This window comes from Hibiscus syriacus, unplaced genomic scaffold (genome assembly GCF_006381635.1).
Source record: "Hibiscus syriacus cultivar Baekdansim isolate YM2019G1 unplaced genomic scaffold, ASM638163v2 tig00111339_pilon, whole genome shotgun sequence".
NCBI lineage: Eukaryota > Viridiplantae > Streptophyta > Magnoliopsida > Malvales > Malvaceae > Hibiscus > Hibiscus syriacus.
The window spans coordinates 1-17,623 of record NW_024063065.1 but is presented as its reverse complement, the minus strand read 5'-3'; the positions used below and the strand labels follow the sequence as shown (position 1 = coordinate 17,623).

The 17,623-nt window shown below is 37.4% G+C and overlaps 1 pseudogene; it reads left to right on the top strand.

The window, feature by feature from the left end:
- The window catches only part of LOC120159035, a 42,110-nt pseudogene extending 27,054 nt beyond the window's left edge, over positions 1 to 15,056 (top strand).
- The last annotated feature ends 2,567 nt before the right edge of the window (positions 15,057 to 17,623 follow it).

Sequence of the window (17,623 nt, the reverse complement as noted above, 5' to 3'; positions counted from 1 at the left end):
GTCAGATCAGTCTGAACCGCGTATACGAGAATTACCCGTAGGTTTCAGTATATTATTTAAATAATATTTAGATTATTTATATTAGGATTCCAATAAGGATTTTTCCAATTCGTAGGGTCTAGCGCTGCAGCAGAACGTGATCGACATACCCAGTAATAGGCTTCCCTATCTGATTTCCCAGACTGTTACAGGTGTGTTTCCTAACAGTATTATATTACTGATTTAAATAATTTATCTGAATACCGAGTATTTGATATTTGATTTGCTGTATATTCTGATATAACTTCTGAATTAAGGTATTTCATATCGATTTCTGAGATCTGCTTATCTGATATCTGAATTATTGATTTGAATTCTGATTTCCGTATTTCTGCATATGGTTTCTAAGTATGAAATATTTGTTATGTTTTAAGTGATTAATCATTGTTTTCAATTTAATACATTCATTGTCATTTGGGGGGTATTGTTGAAGGAAGATTATCTGCAGACTTCTCGGCTTTGTGCTCAGGGTCTAAATGGCATGTGCGGTTGGGTGTATGGTTCTGGGGAACCTACACAACTATGATGTGAACGGATGGGGGTAGTGTTCATGTTTTAAAAATAAAAATAAAAACATATTGCATAAACCGATTTCATTGAAAGATTTTATCTGTATATTTTTCTTATATACTGTATGGAGCACACTGAGCTTTTTAGCTCATTCTGTAGTTTTTACCCTTTTTCAGATAGTAGCAGACAGTAAGCTAGCAGATTTGGCATCAGTGGAAATCAACTACTTATTTTGTACGAACATATATTTCTATATGTTTTTCAGTTATGTTTGGTGACATGTATTTGCTATAATTTTGGACATATCTGTATTATTAATATAATGTATTGTAAGATAAAAAAAAAAAACCTCTGAATGGGATATGTGACAACTTAGGTTTGAGTCTAACTCACAGACCGGGTCTAGGGGGTTACAAGAACAAAGAAAAAGAACACTCAAGGATAAATACAATTGAGTACAAAAGTGTTCTTGAAAGCAAATGAATATTGGATGAAAAATAGGCTTGAAATACTCAAACTTGAGGTTTGATGCTTTCTCTTTGATTCTCTCTTGATTCTAGTTGATTGATGTTTCTTGTTCTTGATCAATGGCTCCAGAACTTGTTTAAATACCCCTTGAATCAATTCTGAACGTTGGTGATAATTAGTGGGGATAATAGAGCCGTTTAAGTGTGAAAACAATTAATTTTTCTAGGTGGAGCATCTCATGCATCGATGCATGATCAAGTATGCATCGGTGCATTCGTGTAAAATTCAAATATTTTGACCGTTGGAATACTTGATGCATCGGTGCACCAAGTGTGCATCGATGCATGAAATGCATTCAATGTTTGAAAAATAGCCTGATGCATCGATGCATGGCTGTGCATCGATGCATCAAATGCATTCGATGTTTTGAAAATATTCAGAGTGCATCGATGCATGGAGAGTGCATCGGTGCATGGAATGCATTCGATGTTCAATTAATTCATTGATGCATCGATGCATGTACTGATGCATCGGTGTATGCCTTTGAATAATTGATTTAGGCTTGTTTTTGGTTCAAAATACTTTGTGAAAATTGTTTCAAAATAGTTTAAGTACAAATCACAATTTTACACATTTAGTAGGGATTAAAATTGATCTTGAAAACTTGGAGTAATAATTTGATATTCGGTTAATTGAATCGAATATAAAATTGTAAAATCATTTGTAAAATCTTAAAATTCATTTAACTTAATTTGTTATATCGAAATATCAAAAATGTTTTCAACAAAGTTGATTGCCAAGGCATTGAAGATATATGGAGTTCGACATAAGATTGCCACGGCATATCATCCGTAGACAAATGGCCAAGCAAGATATCTAATCGAGATCAAGCGATTTTAGAGAAAGTGGTGAACCCAAGGCGTAAGGATTGGTCGTCAAAGTTGGATGAAGCACTTTGGGCGTACAGAACTGTATTCAAGACTCCTTTGGGGATGTCACCCTTTAAGTTGGTGTATGGTAAAGCTTGTCATCTCCCGGTTGAGCTTGAACACAAAGCTTATTAGGCCATCAAGCGATTGAATTTCGATGCTCAACTAGCTGGGGAGCAGAGATTACTTGAACTTAACAAAATGTAAGAGTTTAGAGCACAAGCATGTGAGAATGCTCGGATATACAAGGAGAAAACCAAGAAGTGGCATACCAGAAACTGATACCATGACATTTTTATGAGGGGCAACAAGTTTTGCTTTACAACTCCAGACTCAAACTCTTTCCTGGGAAACTCAAATCTCGATGGTCAGGACCATTTGAGGTGCATTATGTCTATCCCCATGGAGCTGTTGACATCAAGAGAATAGACAATAGGACGATCTTCAAGGTCAATGGTCAGCGTCTGAAAGCCTACAATAGAGTTCCACCACCACACAACAAGGATGTGTTACGTCTGCACGATACTGAAGCGTGCCCAGAGGAGAACCAAAATTCCAAAATTCGATTCCACGGCATTGAATTTGTGTCTGTACATAAATAAAATTTAAAATTTAAGTTTTTCTTTATTTTTATTTTATTTCATTTTGTAATTAATTTTTGATATGATTTGTAGGGACCACAGTGCTGCAAACCGTGCAAGGAGCGGTTACCAAAAGGAGGAAAGGACAATGCATTAATTGGAGAGATATTCTTTTGATTTGTTTTTTTTATTTAATTTAATTTCTGACATTTCTTTTTCTCTTTCCATAGACTTGTCCTATCACCATCATTACCTTTTGGCAGTTTTTTTTCCTTCCCCATCCACGCACAAACCCCCACCCACTCACTCATTTCTTAACCATCCTATCACACATTTTCCCTCTTAAATTTTTAACTTTTTCTTTTCTCTTTCTTTATTAATTTTTCTCTTTCATTTTAACTTTTACTTTTTCTCTTTCCTTCATTCATCTTCTTCTTTTGTTATTCTCTCCATAGCCAAAATACATCCAAGTTTTTAAAGCTTTCAAAAGTTTCTTCCTTATCATTTTGAGTTAGGATTTTTTTTACCGAGTAACTAATGGTGGTTTTGGACCCGATGTTAGACATCGTGACACCGCTCAAGTGGAAGAAATTTACCCATCATCCTAGTTCGGTGAATACCTCGGTGGTAAGGAGTTTTTACGCGAATATTTCCAAGCCCAACCAACACTCCATCTTCGTTCGCGGTAAGCAGATCCGTTTACACCTTATGCTATTAATCGTTTTTTCATTTGCAGGATGTTGTGGATAACCATGCCAAGTTCAAAGAGGAGGCTGATAGCAACACATACGATGGGGTCTTGGAGGACCTTTGTTTTGAAAACACTGAGTGGAATGGGCGTCAAACGATTCGATACTCGGTCAACCGAGAACATCTTCAGCCGCGCGCCAAGTTATGGAATCACTTCCTTAAGCATAAACTCATGTCGACTTCTCACAACACGACGGTATCACTTTCACGCTTATTGTTTTTACATTCTATAATGGAATCCCGTCCGATCGATGTGGGTCGCATTATTGTTCAGCAAGTTAACGACTGTTTGGGTAAAAAGGCAAGTGCTTTGGTGTTTCCTAACTTAATTATTGCTTTATGTCGTAAGAAAAAAGTTTAGGAAAATGCTTTTGATGAAATTTTACCTGGTTTATCGGGCATCACTAGAGCCAGACTCCCACTACTATTAGGACTTGAAAATCCTAAATCTAAAGAATCTGTTCATGAGCAATCTGCAGGTACTACACAATCAAATGACGAGGCAAGGTTACTTGCTCTCGAGGAAGCTGTGATGCAGACTCAGACTCATCTACATGCTCTACACGGTGACATCCGTAACTTCTTTGGATATGTGAAGCATCGAGATGTTGTGGTGGAATCGTTGTTTCAAGAAATTATTCCCCACGGTCAACAAAATTTCCCTGGTTTCTCAGACGAAATTCTGTCGGCATTTAATGCCAAGGAATCTCCAGAGCCTGAGCACGATGTAGCCGATCCTCCAGTTGATGACCCTACTCCTGATATACACCGGTCTGAGACTCCTGAATATTCGCCCACTGTCCCTATCGAGGAATCACCTAGTCCCGTCCCTGCACCCAATCCTTTACATGTACAACGTAGTGGCAAACGCATCAAGACCACAGCTGGATGCTCCAATATTGCGCATTATTACTCCACTTCATCCGAGTCCAGCCCAGCACCTATACGCAAGCGCACCAGACGAGGAGCTGCTAGCACCTCCAAGGCAACACCACGCACTCATTGCGGTACATCTCTTACATCCATTCTCATTTAGTTGCATTTCATTGCATGGCATATATTTTATATTTAGTATAGTTCTCTTTCAGCATTGAGGACAATGCTTCCCTTAAGTTTGGGGGAGGTATGGTTCTTGGTAGGTCATATGCATGATAGCATTAGCATAGGTTTATGCCATGACATCAGAAAATGGTAGGAAAGTTAGATGAAATGTTTTGAGGATACCCGATGATGATAATGTTAGGCTAGAATCTGAATATAAATGACTGTTGAAAATGATAGAACTCACTCTAGGGCTTGATTCTTTGTGAAAAACTTTACACGATTTGTATGTTATCTATACTTAGAAAATTTAGAAAATTTTATGAAAGAACACTAGTTAGTTTTGGCATTGAAATATAGTTTTGTGCTTAAAAGAAAAATAAAAAACAAACTCCCTTAAAAATGAAATTGTGAATAAATGCTTAGGCATAGCTGTAGAGGGACACTCCTCTTTGCCGTGGCATTGCCTGGAACTTTCTTGAATAATGGCAGCCTTGTTCATATGAGTGAATGAAAGTAGTCACGGGATGACTCTACTTAACTAACTCAGGGGTGGAAGGTATGATCCCTTTCATGTAGAGTGTGGGAGAGTAGGTGTGATGAGCTGACTCCCTTCGTAACAACATTAAAAAATCAAAGAAAAGGGAGTAAAAATGTGCTTAATGAATAAGTAAATGCCTTGGCAAAACTAGGGGGCTTGATTAGAAATAGTCTAAGTTTGCTAAGTATAGATTGGATAAAATCACGCACACACACTACCATAAAGGATCTTGACCTAGGGAAAGTACTTGAATTCTTGATAAGTCTAGCATATTGAAGCCTATTTTTTCTGAGGGTTGAAATTCAATTTTATCCTACTGTCTTACTGTCAAACATTGCCATGACATTTTACTTATGTAACTACTATCCATTGCTTGAGGACAAGCAATAGCTTAAGTTTGGGGGTATGTTAACTTCCTAAAAGGCTACTTTTAAGGTCTTTTTCACTTAAGTTATTGTTTGTTTAAAAGCTCATTTTAGGCATTTTAGGATCATGCATATAGTGCATTTGTGGTGGTTGTGCTATTTTATTTCTTAATGGTGCTGTTTGAGGGAAAGGTGCAGTTTGTTTGTGGTGTGCAGGGAATAACAAGCAAAAGGATTCTTTGGGAAGCATATCGCGGCATCACATGTTTCTAAAGCAGATTGAAATGCCTTGGCATTTCCGGCGCAGAAAAGACAAAAAAAATATCTCTGTATAAGGACAGCTGGCACTGGACAGCTGTCTCTGCACGTGAAGGATTGCTGTAACCGCCTGCCAGAGCTGCCAAAGGACCACTGCCACTTGGAGGATAAGGTTCACACCTAATATGTGATTCTAGGGTATGAGGGGTATTTTGCACCCAACAACCTCATCATTACCCCTAGATATTTTTATTATATATGACACATCATGGGGAGAAAAAAAGTGGAAAAAAGGAGAGGACACATACGGTAGCAAAAATCAGATTTTTATTTTTCCTTTTCCCAATTCTTCCTTGGGATATTCCTCCATTGATAAGCTCCAAGGAGTGGCGAGCTAGGAGCCGAAAGGAGCTAGCGAGCTAGGTGTTCACGGTGGCCGAGATGAGACCTCTGGTGGCGCGTCGAAGGCTTCTTCTCAACTTCCCTTTTTGCTGCTATTTTATATTTATTTGTGGGTTGTTGGAACAATATTTTCATGACTTTGTGTTTGGATATTTTGAACCCCACCATGAACTAACTTATTTGGTGGTGGTTGATTTAATGGTTGTTTGAACTTTATTTTAATGGTATATTTAAGTTTATTTTGGTTCTTTATTTTTCTTTGCTTATGAATGCTTCACCATCTAGGCTTGTAAGAGGCATGGAAATGTCCATTTCTTAGATGAAGGTTAGGTATTCGGAAGAATCCTAAGCTAAAATACTTGTAAGTATTCGGAAGAAACGCAAGATAAGATCCTCATAAGCAATGGGTTATAGTATTTTCAAGGGGCTTTGAACCGGCCTAGGAATATTATAACTTAATCCCTTAGATCTCGGAAGAGGCTAGGCTAGGATTTCAACAACTAAAAAGGGTGTATTTATCAATGGGGTAGCTGACCAACATCGTTGAGTGAGAGCAGATGCCGTGGCATCCTATTCTGTTAGGTTCTTTAGAACACTTTAGGAAAGCCCTGTCGAGTAAGTAAAGACCAGTTAGCTTAAATACTTGAGAAATAAGTTTAGCATCCTTAGATCAATCCCTACCATTCATTCTCTTGGAAGCTTGTCACGTGAGGATTATTTTCTTTCAGTTTATCTTTATTTACTGTTTTTACCATTTTTCATTGCATTGACATTTCACCATACTCAACATTAAACAACCATCATTGCCATTACATTTCCATTTGCTACACCATCAGACCATCACTACATATCCACCAGTATATATATTTACATTACCGTGACATTTGTATATATCAAGACTAACTATACTTAGATAATTTAGTGCATTACTTTGGTTAGACTTTAGAAATTTCACCCAATCCCTGTGGAGACGATACTCACTCATCATTATATTACTTGAGCGATTGTGTATACTTGCACATTATTTGCGTATAATTTATAGTACTCACAACACGCGAACAAGTTTTTGGCGCCGTTTCCGGCATTGGCAGCCTGAAGTTATTTAGTTTTGCCAGAGCATTTTATTTTGTTTTGTATTTTTATTTGTGTATAGTTTACTTGATACTTTTGTTTTATTTTCAGGTTTAATTAGTGTATGCCTAGAAGAAATTCTGAAGAGCCTTTGGAACCAATAGAACTTGAGATTGAAAGACTCTTTAGAAGAAGAAGACGTGCTCAAAGAAATGTGTATCAAATTGGAAACCAAGGCATTGGTCAGGATGATGGAAATCATAATGCCGCGGCATTAGACAATGCTGATCCTGCTGTTAGGCCGCGCGTTATTTGTGATCACTTAAATCCGATACTGGATGATCTGAATCTTGGGATTGTGGCACCTGAAATTCAAGCTGTACATTTCGAGCTGAAACCAGTCATGTTCAACATGTTGAATTCTATTGGTCAGTTTGGGGGTATGCCAACTGAAGATGCCAGGAAACATATTCGCAATTTTCTGGAAGTTTTGTGATTTTTTTCGCCAAGAAGGAGTGCATGAGGATTTTCTGAAATTAAAGTTTTTTCCGTATTCGTTACATGACCGAGCAAGGGCTTGGTTGAGTGGTGTACCAGCCGGTTCTATGGAATCATGGGCCGATCTTTGCAAGAGTTTCTTATTGAGGTACAATCCACCAAACATGAATACGTAGCTAAGGAATGAAATATCTTCTTTTTGCCAGGGCGACGACAAATCCATGTATGAGTGTTGGGATCGTTACAAGAGTTTGCTTCGAAAGTGTGCAAATCATGGTTTTCATGATTGGACTCAAGTAGTCATGTTCTATAATGGAGTCAATGCACCCACGAGGATTACTGGATGCCTCGTAAATGGGACATTGCTGGATAAATCACCTACTGAGGCGTTTGCTATATTGGACAAATTGCTAATAATGATTATCAGTTTTCTTCCTCAAGGCTTGGGAGTGGAATGAGAACACCTGGAGCATTTGAGTTAGATACCAAGGATTCGGTGTCCGCTCAACTCTCAGCCATCACTAATATGTTGAAGACCTTATAACGTTCCACTGATGTGAAGGAAGTGAAATCAACTAGCCTGGCATGTCTGTTATGCCAAGGCAATCATCACGAGAGCGAATGCCCAACCAACCATGAGTCCATCAACTTTGTAGTAATTATAATCGAGGCAACAACAATCCTTATTCTAACACTTATAATGCTGGATGGCTTCAGTATCCCAATTTTTCATGGGGAAATCAAGAGCCCACAATGTTAATCAACCTACTCGACAACAGAATCAAAATGAGCCTCAAGGTTACCAAATACTATGCCATGGCATAATTCCAATAAAGGAGCTTCATCTTCAGCAAGCATGAGTTCATTGGAAGCTACAATTCAAGAGTTCATATCCACTACGAAGACAATGTTGCAAGACCATTCTACTTTAATTAAGAATCAAGGAGCTTTACTTCATAGTCAAGGCGCCTTACTTCAAAGCCATAGCTCGTCTCTGAGAGCTTTGGAAGGTCAAGTTGGTCAGATTGCTATGGATGAACAGGTCGTTGAATGAAAGAGCCAGATGTTTGCGGTTGAATGCGGAGCTTCCCAAACACTTCTGGCTGAGGCTATTAACATGGCGTATCTTATCAATAGATCGCCAAGGGCATCATTGGCTGGGAAAGTTGCAGAAGAGGTATGGACTGGTCATGAAGTTAGTTTGATCACTTACAAATTTTTGGTTGTCCTGCTTATGTGCATGTACCTGCTGATGAGAGATCCAAACTTGATGCAAAATTGAAGGAGTGCATTTTTCTGGGTTACAAGGAAGGTTGTTAACTTCCTAAAAGGCTACTTTTAAGGCCTTTTTCACTTAAGTTATTGTTTGTTTAAAAGCTCATTTTAGGCATTTTAGGATCATGTAGTTGCATATAGTGCATTGTGGTGGTTGTGCTATTTTATTTCTTAATGGTGCAGTTTGTTTGTGGTGTGCAGGGAATAGCAAGCAAAAGGATTCTTTGGGAAGCAATGTCACGGCATCACACGTTGCTAAAGCAGATTGAAATGCCTTGGCATTTCTGGCACAGAAAAAGACAAAAAAATATATCTCTGCATAAGGACAGCTGGCACTGGACAACTGTCTCTGCACGTGAAGGACTGCTGTAACCACCTGCCAAAGCTGCCAAATGACCACTACCACTTGGAGGATAAGGTTCACACCCAACATGTGATTCTAGGGGTATGAGGGGTATTTTGCACCCAACAACCTCATCATTACCCCTAGATATTTTTTATTATATATGACACCTCATGGGGAAGAAAAAAGTGGAAAAAAAGGAGGACACATACGGTAGCAAAAATTAGATTTTTATTTTCCTTTTCCCTTCTTCTTCATTGGATATTCTTCCATTGATAAAGCTCCAAGGAGTGGCGAGCTAGGAGCCGAAAGGAGCTAGCGAGCTAGGTGGTTCACGGTGGCCGAGAGGAGACCTCCGGTGGCTCGTCGAAGGCTTCTTCTCAACTTCCCTTTTTGCTGCTATTTTATATTTATTTATGGGTTGTTGGAACAAATATTTTCATGACTTTGTGTTTGGATATTTTGAACCCCACCATGAACTAACTTATTTGGTGGTGGTTGATTTAATGGTTGTTTGAACTTTATTTTTAATAGTATATTTAAGTTTATTTTGGTTCTTTATTTGCTTTGCTTATGAATGCTTCACCATCTAGGCTTGTAAGAGGCATGGAAATGTCCATTTCTTAGATGAAGGTTAGGTATTCGGAAGAAACGCAAGATAAGATCCTCATAAGCAATGGTTATAGTATTTTCAAGGGGCTTTGAACCGGCCTAGGAATATTATAACTTAATCCCTTAGATCTCGGAAGAAGCTAGGCTAGGATTTCAACGACTAAAAAATGTGTCTTTATCAATAGGGTAGGCTGGCCAACATCGTTGAGTGAGAGTAGATGCCTTGGCATCCTATTCTGTTAGGTTCTTTAGAACACTTTAGGAAAGCCCTGTCTAGTAAGTAAAGACCAGTTAGCTTAAATATACTTGAGAAATAAGTTTAGCATCCTTAGATCAATCCCTACCATTCATTCTCTTGGAAGCTTGTCACGTGAGGATTATTTCTTTTCATTTTATCTTTATTTACTGTTTTTACCATTTTTCATTGCATTGACATTTCACCATACTCAACATTAAATAACCATCATTGCCATTGCATTTCCATTTGCTACACCATCAGACCATCACTACATATCCATCAGCATACATATTTACATTACCGTGACATTTGTATATATCAAGACTAACTATACTTTGATAATTTAGTGCATTGCTTTGGTTAGACTTTAGTAATTTCACCCAATCCCTGTGGAGACGATACTCACTCATCATTATATTACTTGAGCGATTATGTATACTTTCACATTATTTGCGTATAATTTATAGTACTCACAACACGCGAACAAAGGTGTCAAAGGATTCAAGTTCTGGGATCTATTTGCGAAGAAAATTGTGATCAGTAGAGATGTTGTTTTTGGTGAACAGTCCATGTTGTAGTAGAAGACAGGCACAACAGTGGTGAATTTCGAGCAGTTTCCAGTTGAGAAAATAAAAACTTCTCAACCGACTTCTGGTGGTTCCGCTACGGATGATTTGCAGGATTATAGTCTCACCAGAGACAGGGTGAGACGGACGAATATAAAGCCTCCGAACAGATTGGGTTTTGAAGACTTGGTCTATTTTGCACTTACTATTAGCAATGACGATCCGATTACTTTTCATGATGCAGTTACTAGTCAGGAAAACGACAAGTGGATGGCTGCCATGGTTGAGGAGATGGAGTCTTTGAATCACAATCGTACATGGGAGTTAGTTTCCCCTTCCTGAGGGTAAGAAGTCGATTGGTTGCAAATGGGTATAAAGAACCAGTAGTAACAGAAAAAAAAGAGAGAAGTTCAAGGCTCGCTTGGTAGCAAAGGGTTTTTCATAGCAGAAATGAGTTGATTATATGAAATTTTTCTTCTGTGGTCAGGTACACTTCAATCCGAGCAGTACTTGCATTGGTGGCTAGTTGGGATTTGCATTTAGAGCAGATAGATGTTAAAACTGCTTTTTGCATGGTGATTTAGAGGAGCATATCTACATGCAGCAGTCTGAAGGTTTCACTCAACCTGAAAACGAGCATTAGTTTGCAGATTGAAGAAATCTTTGTACGGGTTGAAACAGTCTCCGAGACAGTGGTATAAACGATTTGACTCCTATATGATCGCGATTGGCTACAATCGATGTGAGATTGATTGTTGTGTCTATGTTAAGAGCCTTGATGATGGTTCTTTTATTTTCCTGTTACTGTATGTTAATGATATGTTGATTACTGTGAAGAACATGGATGATGTTATCGATTTGAAAACCTTATTGAGTCAGGAATTTGATATGAATTTTTTTTCTCTTGTGGTCAAGCACACTTCAATCTGAGCAGTACTTGTATTGGTGGCTAGTTGAGATTTGCATTTAGAGAAGATGGATGTTAAAACTGCTTTTTTGCATGGTGATTTAGAGGATCAGATCTACATGCGGCAGCCTGAAGGTTTCACTCAACCTGGAAATGAGCATTTAGTTTGCAGATTGAAGAAATCTTTGTACGGGTTGAAACAGTCTCCTAGACAGTGGTATAAACGATTTGACTCCTATATGATCACAATTGGCTACAACCGATGTGAGTATATTGTTGTGTCTATGTTAAGAGTCTTGATGATGGTTCTTTTATTTTTCTGTTACTATATGTTGATGATATGTTGATTACTACGAATAACATGGATGATGTTATCGGTTTGAAACCTTATTGAGTCAGGAATTTGATATGAAATTTTTTTCTCCTGTGGTCAGGCACACTTCAATCCGAGCAGAACTTTCATTGGTGGCTAGTTGGGATTTGTATTTAGAGTAGATGGATGTTAAAACTGCTTTTTCCCATGGTGATTTAGAGGAACAGATCTACATGCGACAGCCTGAAGGTTGCACTCACCTGGAAACGAGCATTTAGTTTACAGATTGAAGAAATCTTTGTACGGTTTGAAACAGTCTCCAAGACAGTGGTATAAACGATTTGACTCCTATATGATCACGATTGGCTAAAACCGATGTGAGTATGATTGTTGTGTCTATGTTAAGAGCCTTGATGATGGTTCTTTTATTTTTCTGTTACTGTATGTTGATGATATGTCGATACTGCGAAGAACATGGATGATGTTATCGGTTTGAAAACCTTATTGAGTCAGGAATTTGATATGAAAGATTTAGGTGCTGCAAAGAAAATTCTTGGAATGGAAATTTACAGGGAAAGACTCAAGGAAACTGTGGCTATCTCAACGGGGTTATGTTGAGAAAATGCTAGAAAGGTTTGCGATGAGCAGCGCAAACCATTAGCACTCCATTAGCGGATCACTTTAAGCTCTCATCAGAACATGCCCGAAACAGATAAGAAACTGAAGATATGGAAAAGGTTCCATATTTTAATGTTGTTGGCTGCTTGATGTATGCTATGGTATGTACTGTACCGATTTAGCTCATGTTGTTAGTCAAGTTTGTAAGTATATGTCTAAACCTGGTAAGCAACATTGGGAAGCAGTCAAGTGGATATTTCGATACTTAAAGGGTACTATAGGACATGTATTGTTTTTGGTATCAAGGGGTAATCCTTTGGTTTAGGATATGTGGATTCAGACTATGCAGGTGACTTGATAATAGAAGATCTATGACAGGGTATGTTTTTACTCTTGGTGGAGGACCTATTTATTGGAAGTCTACTGTTCAATCTGTTGTGGCACTATCTACAACTGAAGCTGAATACATGGCAGCGGCTGAAGCTGCAAAAGAAGCTTTATGACTCACTGGTTTAGTGAGGGAGTTGGGTGTTCAGCAAGGTGGAGTTCAGTTGCTTTGCGACAATCAAGTGTTATTCACTTGGCTAAGAATCAGGTATATCGTGCTAGAACTAAGTACATTGATGTACGTTTTCACATGATCAGAGAGTTGGTTGCATCTGGAGAGGTTTTGTTTCAGAAGGTACATACTGATAAGAATGCTGCTGATATGTTCACCAAGCCAGTTACGACAGACAAGTTCAAGCATTGCTTGGACTTGTTGAATGTTTCGAGTTGTTAAAGAAGTAAGGTAACCCAACCACATTGAATGTTTCCTAAAGGTAGGATATTCGCCAAGGTGGAGATTTGTAAGGTATGACTCATAAATATACCGGTAAAGAGGACAGGGGATGGAGTGGAGTGAGCGAAGCGAATGCAGCGAACATCAACTATCCTTACAAATAAAGTCTCGTGTGGGGGTTACGATTATGTGGTTGGGGTGCTGGGGCACAGCCCCCGCGGTATGGTACATGGTTAATTTTTAATTATGTACCAGGATTTTCTATTATAAATAGAGATATAACCTAAACCTATGAGACATTGAATAAAATTTCTAGCGCCGCGGCACCGAGGACGTAACACATTGCCGAACCTCGTTAAAATTCTTGTGTTCTTTCATTTACTTTTCCCGATTCTTCAACACATACTCACCAAACGTCTTATGGGCCGAGGTAAGAGCAATGAATAAATTAAACCACCTTTGTTTTTGGTATATTCAATGACAATGAGTTTTTGACTAGGTCAGGTGGGTGATGGCGACACCGATCATTACTGTTGGCAGCGGCCCGAGGACATGACATCCTGGCAAGCCTACAAGGTGGATGAGAAGAACCCAGGATCGGATGTTGCAGGCGAGACGGCTGCAGTAATGGCATCCGCCTCCATTGTGTTTAGGAAAACAAACCCACATTACTCTCACCTACTACTCCATCATGCACAACAGGTAAACCTTGCCATCTTTCTTTACATATTGCATTTAGTATGTGCTATTGGTAACCAAAAACTCAAGTAATTAACTAATTTTATGCTTATAATTAATATTTTATTTTTTTTGAGTAAATTACATATTGGTCATCCCACCAATTCTGTTTTGGTCACTTAATTATTTTAAAAAAAGTAATACATAATGTTACGTTTTTGTTTCGTTTGGTTTTGGTTAAAAAACACAAGTAAATAACTATTTTTGGAATTAAATTTATGGCAGTTGTTTGAGTTAGGGTACAAGTATAGAGGGAAGTATGATGAAAGTGTAAGGGTGGTGAAAGGGTACTATCCGTCGGTGAGTGGGTTCAAAGATGAGCTGTTGTGGGCAGCTTTGTGGCTATACAAAGCCACCGACATGAGGCTTATTTGAGTTATGCTTTAGACAAGGCAAATGATTTGGTGGGATCACTTGGTCCATGAACGAGTTCAGTTGGGATGTAAGTTTGCTGTCTTCAGATCATTGCTTCAATGGTAACATAAAATTTCACACTTTTTAAGTTCTGTTGTATTGATTATACGAAAGTTTCATTTCCGGTCGATTTCGGTAACATTTCATTATGTGTATGCAGTTGTTGGTGGAAGAAAAGCATAGGAAACTGGCATTCGAGCTTGTATTGAAACAATATCGTTTCAAAGGCCGAGTACTATTTGTGTGCTTGCCTTAACAAGAGCACGAGAGTAATGTGAAACGCACCCCGGGAGTCTATTGTACTCCGACAATGGAACACATGCAATACGTATCGAACGCAGCATTTCTTCTAACCATATACTCCGATCATCTCCAAACATGAATCGAAGTTGATATGCGACGCGGTGAGTTAGGATCGGAAGAAGTCGCGTGTTGCGAAATCCCAAGTTGATTACATCTTGGAGAGAATCCGAAGGCCACGAGTTACTTGGTCGATACGTTCAAGGTACCCTCAAAGCACCATAGAGGAGGATCAATTGAATCCTATGGCAGAACAAGGGATTCATAAGGTGCACTCAAGGGTATATAATTGGTTTCATAGAAAAGACCAACCCCAATGTTATTGTCGGGGCACTTATCGGAGGGCCTAACGAAAAGATGAATTCAGTGATGATAGGAAGAATTTCATGCAAACCGAGGCTTACACTTATAATACAGCAAGCCTTGTTGGGGTTTTGGCCAAATTGCATTTTAGAAGATGATGGAGTCTTTAATAGTCCTTTGACTGCTTCTAGATAAAGTCCCCCAAAACTTGATTTCTCAAATGTGTATACACAGGAAAAGATTTTTTTTTTGGGTAAACTATGCATTTAATACCTAAACTATCAATTTAGATCGTTTTAATACCTAAGCTTTTAATTATTTTCAAAATCATACGTAATGTCTAGTTTTTGTTTCATTTTAGTACCCACCATTAAAAAATAATGCATTTAGTACCTAAACTATCAATTTCGGTTTTTTTTAGTACCTAAACGTTAAACTTTTTCAAAATTTAACGTTAAATTTTGAAACAAAAACTAAACTTTATGTATGATTTAAAAAAGATTAAAGTTTAGTACAAAACGGATCTCAACTGATAATTTGGGTACTAAACATGTAATTTAACCTTTTTTTAGCAGATTCAGAGAGTCCTTGAGTTTTGTCTGAATCTAAATCTCCTTTTGATATGATATACAATCTCCAATGTTAGTTTGGTACATTTAAAGATTCAGAGACCTATCAGTAATGTTTTGTACTTAATAATGGTCGGAAGAAAGTAGAGCAAACAAACAAAGCCACGGCATTTGGGCCTTCTTTTTAGGGTAAACTATATGTTTAGTACCTAAACTATTACTTTAGTTTTATTTTGGTACCTAAACTTTATGTTGTTTTAGAATCATACTTAACGTTTAATTTATGTTTCATTATACCTTATCGTTAAAAACTTAACGGTGATGCTGAAATTTTCATTATAAGGTGTTGTCATGTTATTGAAAATATAACATGCCATGTCAATAGTTCTATTAATTTTTAATGGAAGGATACCCAATGAAACCTAAATTAAACATTAGGTATAATTTTGAAACAAATAAAACTTGAGTACCAAAACGGAACAAAAATGATATTTAGATACTAAATATGTAATTTACCTTTTTATTCATTAATTTTTTAAATATTATATGAATCGGCATATGCCCCATTTTAGGAAATTAACCGGCTATGTGAGAAATGATTTGTTTTATAGATATATAAATAATTTTTTTTACTCTATTAATAACAGACATATACTTTAACATGACTATTTGAATTTAAGTCTTTTAGAGATTAATATTTTCTTTTATAACTTTATATATACACTCATATCATAAGATAAAAATATTCAATCGTTCTGTTATTGATCATATCTCATTATTTAAACATATAAACATGTCGAATATAAATATATAGTGACTTTAGTATATAATTCTTTTCAATCGTATCATATAATACATAATAAAGTTGTATGTAACTCCCATAATAAAATCCATTTCAACCCAATCTCTAATCTTATCAAAACTCCTTGGGAAGGCCACCTAATGTATATTATGGTCAATATAATGGTTTCTTCCTCGTAATCCTTATTGACTTCTAGAAGAACACATCAAGACTTTCATTTTAGTCAAAGTTGGTGATGCCTCTTATTTTCTTTCCTTGTGTAGCTCTTTCCCATTTTTTCCTTTTTGAGAAGTCTTAGTATGCGTATTAAGGTGATGTAACCCTCCTTTTTGAGAAAGGTAGATTTTATCTTTTCTCTTATCTTGGGAGGACTCCAACCCGTGAAAGTGACATGGTTTCCGTCCGGTTGAAAATGATATATTTGAATTGGGTTTATTAGAAATGACTAAGTTGTAAATTGCCCCTAAAGTTACCTAAAGGCTGAAAACCATTAAGGAGATGATGTCAATGGGCAGAAGCTTTATTCCTCTTTTTCATCCAACCTTCTCTCATTCTCTTCTCCATTCAAATTCATTATTCTTTTCCTCTTTTGGTGGATTTAGAAAAGGCGATAACTTTGTAAATCTTTCCTCTCCAATCAAAATCTAAGGTAAGAAATGGAACCCTCATCCCTCAATCATTCATACAAGTGTTCTTTTGTAAACTTTGGCCATGGGAAAACTAAGTGGGTTTAAGATGAGTTTTGAGATTTTGGGATTCCTTGTGTTCTAATCCGCTTTTAGAAATTAGGAAACATGTTTATAACTTTCCTAAACCTTTAAACTGGTTGGTAACTCATTTTCATTGATTATTATATTGAGAGAAGTGGGAGAAAACTCAAAAGTGAAGGGCAAGGAGAAAAGTCCTTGGGAACTTTGAGTTGTTCTTCATCCCTAGGCACAAGGTAACCTACTTCTAACATTCCTTTACTACTTGTAGATCACCATTATAGAGTTATGATGCTTGTGTGAGTCCATGAAACTATTTGTGTGTATTTGGAGGTTCTAAAGCATGAAAACGGGATTATGTTATTCTTGTATAAATTAAAGACCTTTTATGGTCCTTGTATGCCAAACAGCTTTAACATCGAATAGGACCTTAGGAATGCTTTAGGATGAATTGGGAGGGTCTTAGTTGAGTGAAACAAAGCATGGGTCGAGGGTATCAGTATTGTAAGAATAGTACCATGCTGCCCATGATGAAGGAACAAAACTCAAAGAGTTTGTGAAGAGAGTATCGATACACATCTAGAGTATAAATACTGCTCGAATGGTATCGATACTCAGGCCTATATCGATAATCGGGGATTTTTCAAAACATTGAACGTAAATTTACTACGATACTCGGAGTAG